This window comes from Arachis ipaensis, chromosome B5, assembly GCF_059453495.1.
Source record: "Arachis ipaensis isolate K30076 ecotype BB chromosome B5, ASM5945349v1, whole genome shotgun sequence".
Taxonomy (NCBI): domain Eukaryota; kingdom Viridiplantae; phylum Streptophyta; class Magnoliopsida; order Fabales; family Fabaceae; genus Arachis; species Arachis ipaensis.
In genome coordinates, this window is record NC_142440.1 from 131,946,268 (window position 1) to 131,951,678 (window position 5,411).

Here is a 5,411-nt window from a genome sequence, read left to right on the forward strand (position 1 = left end):
CAAATCAATCAGCAAAGATAACAATTATCAATCACAAGGAGTTTGATAACTCAAGTGTCTCCAATTAATCAATTAATTAAAGCCAAGAATATAAAAAGCTAAGTAAAAATCATAGATCTGAAATACCTCAAATTGCATTAATAAAAGAAATCAAATCTAACATGAAAATTCAAAAATTAAATTGGAAAAATAAATAAAAGGAACATTGAACCTATGATTGAAGAAGATGAAATCCTAATCCTAAGAGAAATCCTAAATCCTAAAACCTAAGAGAGAGGAGAGAACCTCTCTCTCTAAAACTACATCTAATCCTAAAATTATGTATTATGAATGTTGTATTAGTTATTCTTCTATGGATGGATGCATTTCCCCACTTTATAGCTTCTAATCTGTGTTTTCTGGGCCGAGAACTGGGTCAGAAATAGCCCAGAATTCGCTGGTTGCGAATTTAAACATGCTTATTTTCGTCAGTGCGACGTGTCCGCGTGAAGCACGCGTTTGCGTCGTTTAGATGTACGGCTACTATAGAAAATTATATATCATTTCGAAGCCCCAGACGTTAGCTTTCCAACGCAACTAGAATTGCATCATTTGGACCTCTGTAACTCAAGTTATGATCGTTTGAGTGCAAAGAGGTCAGGCTGGACAGCTTAGCAATTTCTTCAATTTCTTGTATTCCTTCCACTTTTGCATGCTTCCTTTCCGTCCTCTAAGTCATTCCTGCCCTGTAATCTTTGAAATCACTTAACGCACATATCACGGCATCAAATGGTAATAAGAGAGGGTTAATATTAGCAAATATAAGGCCAAAGAAGCATGTTTTCAATCATAGCACAAAATCAGGAAGAAAAATGTAAACTCATGCAATTTATATGAATAAGTGGGCAAGGACTTGATAAAAACCACTCAAATTAGCACAAGATAAACCATAAAATAGTGGTTTACTCAAAGTCGTAAAAGGGAAAAGTAACCCCTAAACGGGTGAATAGACAGTCGTACACAAAAAAGAAGTGGGGATCAGAATCGTTCATTCTCCCACACCAAACCCGGTCCTCTGGGTCTGGGGCCACTAATTCATACTTTGTCTCATCGACATCAGAACTACAGATCCTATGGTGTTTACGAAGTTCAGTTACAAAAATACTATTGACGATGGGGTGTTCAGACAAGACAGAGGAATCTACCCATCTTAACAGAGCCTCTGTAATCCAGGAAGACATTTTCAGAAATGGGAAAAGATATACAAGAAGATATACCTACATTACACAAAGAAAAAGCAACTATCAAAAATAGGTTTTGAAACAAGACAGTTCGTTCTCAAACAAAATAATCAACCACATCAAGGGAAACGACTTTTGCAAAAAGAAAAAGCACAAAAATCCAAAGTTTCGACAGCAAATAGTGAAAGCGCCATAAAACCTACTCAGAACCTCTCCCTCCATTATTTAGTAAACTTAATAAAAACAACGAAGCCAATATAAAGAGTGAAAGTAATGAAAAGCTAACCTTTCTTGGAGAAAAACTGATGGCAGCAATGAAGGGGATACCGAAAGTGCCGAAAAATCCAGGAACGAAAATGGCAAACACCAAAGTGCAAAGATCTTTTCGAACAGGGAAGAAAGTACAGAGAAAATTTTCAAAAAGAAGAAAGAGAAAGAGAGGAAAGGTATTTATAACATACTTGGTGCACGAATTGCGAATCACACTTTTCACAACGCGTACCACTAACCAGCAAGTGCACTGGGTCGTCCAAGTAATACCTCACGTGAGTAAGGGTCGAATCCCACGGAGATTGTTGGTTTGAAGCAATCTATGGTTATCTTGTAAATCTTAGTCAGGAAGTCAATTATGTTTATCAGTTGAATTGTGAATAACCAAGAGAACATAAATTAAAGATTACTTGTTGTGCAGTAATGGAGAATATGTTGGAGTTTTGGAGATGCTTTGTCTTCTGAATCTCTGCTTTCCTCTGTCTTCTGATTCACGCACGCACGCCCTCCTATGGCAAGCTGTGTGTTGGTGGATCACCGTTGTCAATGGCTACCTTCCGTCCTCCCAGTGAAAACTACGCTCACGCGCTCTGTCACAGCACGGCTAATCACCGGTTGGTTCTCGATCCGGTTGGAATAGGATTTACTATCCTTTTGCGTCTGTCACTAACGCCCAACCTTCAAGAGTTTGAAGCTCGTCACAGTCATTCAATCCTTGAATCCTACTCGGAATAACACAGACAAGGTTTAGACTTTCCGGATTCTCATGAATGCTGCCATCAGTTCTAGCTTATACCACGGAGATTCTGATTAAGGAATCTAAGAGATACTCATTCAATCGTATATAGAACGGAGGTGGTTGTCAGGCACACGTTCATGATTTGAGGAAGGTGATGAGTGTCACAGCTCATCACCTCCATCACAGTTAAGCGCGAATGAACATCTTAGATAGGAACAAGCGTGTTTGAATGGAAAACAGAAATACTTGCATTAATTCATCGAGACACAGCAGAGCTCCTCACCCCCAACAATGGGGTTTAGAGACTCATGCTGTCAGAGAATACAAAGTTTAGATCTAAAATGTCATGAGATACAAAATAAGTCTCTAAAAGTTGTTTAAATACTAAACTAGTAGCCTAGGTTTACAAAAATTGGATAAACTATGATGGATGATGCAGAGATCCACTTCTGGGGCCCACTTGGTGTGTGCTGGGGCCCACTTGGTGTGTGCTGGGGCCCACTTGGTGTGTGCTGGGGCTGAGACTTAAGCAATTCACGTGCAGAGGCCATTTGTGGAGTTGAACGCCAGTTTTTATGCCAGTTTGGGCGTTCAACTCCAGCTTTTGATCCTTTTCTGGCGCTGGACGCCAGAATTGGGCAGAGGACTGGCGTTGAACGCCAGTTTACGTCATCTATTCTTGTGCAAAGTATGGACTATTATATATTGCTGAAAAGCCCTGGATGTCTACTTTCCAACGCAATTGGAAGCATGCCATTTCGAGTTCTGTAGCTCCATAAAATCCACTTTGAGTGCAGGGAGGTCAGAATCCAACAGCATCAGCAGTCCTTTTTCAGCCTGAATCAGATTTTTGCTCAGCTCCTTCAATTTCAGCCAGAAAAATACCTAAAATTACAGAAAAACACACAACTCATAGTAAAGTCCAGAAATATGAATTTTTCCTAAAAACTAATAGAAATAGACTAACAACTAACTAAAACATACTCAAAACTATATGAAATTATCCCCAAAAAGCGTATAAAATATCCGCTCATCACAACACCAAACTTAAACTGTTGCTTGTCCTCAAGCAACTAGACAAATAAAATAGAAGATTAATAGGTTGAGAAGCAATAATATCTCAGAGTTTTTGATTGAAGCTCAGATCCTAATTAGATGAGCGGGACTAGTAGCTTTTTGCTTCTGAACAGTTTTGGCATCTCACTTTATCCATTGAAGCTCAGAGTGATTGGCATCTATAGGAACTCAGAATTCAGATAGTGTTATTGATTCTCTTAGTTTAGTGTGATGATTCTTGAACACAGCTTCTTTATGAGTCTTGGCCGTGACCCTAAGCACTTTGTTTTCCAGTATTACTACCGGATACATAAATGCCACAGACACATAACTGGGTGAACCTTTTCAGATTGTGACTCAGCTTTGCTAAAGTCCCCAATTAGAGGTGTCCAGAGTTCTTAAGCACACTCTTCTTTTTGCTTTGGACCTTGACTTTAACCGCTCAGTCTCAAGTTTTCACTTGACACCTGCACGCCACAAGCACATGGTTAGGGACAGCTTGGTTTAGCCACTTAGACCAGGATTTTAGTCCTTTAGGCCCTCCTATCCACTGATGCTCAAAGCCTTGGGATCCTTTTTATTTGCCCTTGCCTTTTGGTTTTAAGAGCTTTTGGCTTTTTCTGCTTGCTTTTTTTTTTTTCTGCAAGCTTTGTTCTTTGCTGCTTTTTCTTGCTTCAAGAATCATTTTTATGATTTTCAGATTATCAATAACATGTCTCATGTTCATCATTCTTTCAAGAGCCAACATATTTAACAGTCTTAAACAACAAATTCAAAAGACATATGCACTGTTCAAGCATTCATTCAGAAGACAGAAAGTATTGCCACCACATTTAACCAATTAGAATTTCTTTTATTAAACTCGAAATTTTATTGCTTCTTATTCAAAAGATCTACTATTTTATTCATGTTTAATGATGATGAGAAAAATAAACTATAGCTTAATTGGAGATAAAATCAAATAGATACTAATTACTATTATATGACTTCTAAGGTAGACTTTTTATAAGGACACTGTCACAGAGTTAAGGCAGAAATTGGAAATTAACAACCTTTATTCTGGGGGTATGGGGGTTCCTCTGATCCTTGGGAGGCTTGGTATTACAGAAGACTTTTGGCGCTTCAGTTCCCTTAAGTCACGTCCCTGCTCCTCTTGTTCTTTAAACATATGGGTCAGCATTTGACTGTGTTCCTTCTGTTGTTTTATTATTTGCTCCATAGCTTCCTGTATCTTGGTGACAGACGTCTCAAGATATTCCCAATATTCTGCTTGAGGAATCTCTGGGAGGAATTCCTGTGCTCTCTTCTTGATAAGATCCTCCTGTGCTTGTTGTCTCTCCATTGATGCTTTGGTGATTGACTTTTCAATTAGGATATATTCAGTTATTCCCATCTTGACTCCAGCGTCCTTGCAGAGCAGAGAAATCACGCTTGGATAAGCCAACCTGGCCTCTTTTGAATCTTTGTTAGCAATCTTATAGAGCTCAGTTGAAATCAGCTGATGAACCTCCACTTCCTTTCCCATCATGATGCAATGAATCATCACTGCTCTTTTAACTGTGACTTCAGAACGGTTGCTAGTGGGCAACAGAGAACGCCCAATGAAGTCCAGCCATCCTCTGGCAACTGGTTTGAGATCCTCCCTCTTGAGTTGATTTGGGACGCCCTTTGTGTTGGTGGTCCACCTGGCTCCAGGGATACATATGTCCTCTAGAATCTTATCCAGGCCAATGTCTGCTCTCATCATCCTCCTGTTGAAGGAGTCTGGATCATCCTTTAGCTGAGGTAGCTTTAATATCTCTCTGATCTTGTCAGGGGTGGTATGAACAATCTTTCCCCTGACCATGGTCCGAAATTCGTAGCAGGCAGTTCCAGATAGTCTTTGCTTGTCAGTCTGCCACATATTAGCATAGAACTCCTGGACCATGTTCCTTCCTATTTTCGTTTCAGGATTAGCTAGGACTTCCCAGTTCCTGATTCGAATTTGCTCCTGGATCTCCGGATATTCGTCTTCTTTCAGATCGAATCTAACTTCCGGGATCACTGATCTCAGACCCATTACTTTAAGATAATGGTCTGAATGTTCTTTAGATAAGAACTTCCCTTGATTCCAAAGTGGTTTTGGA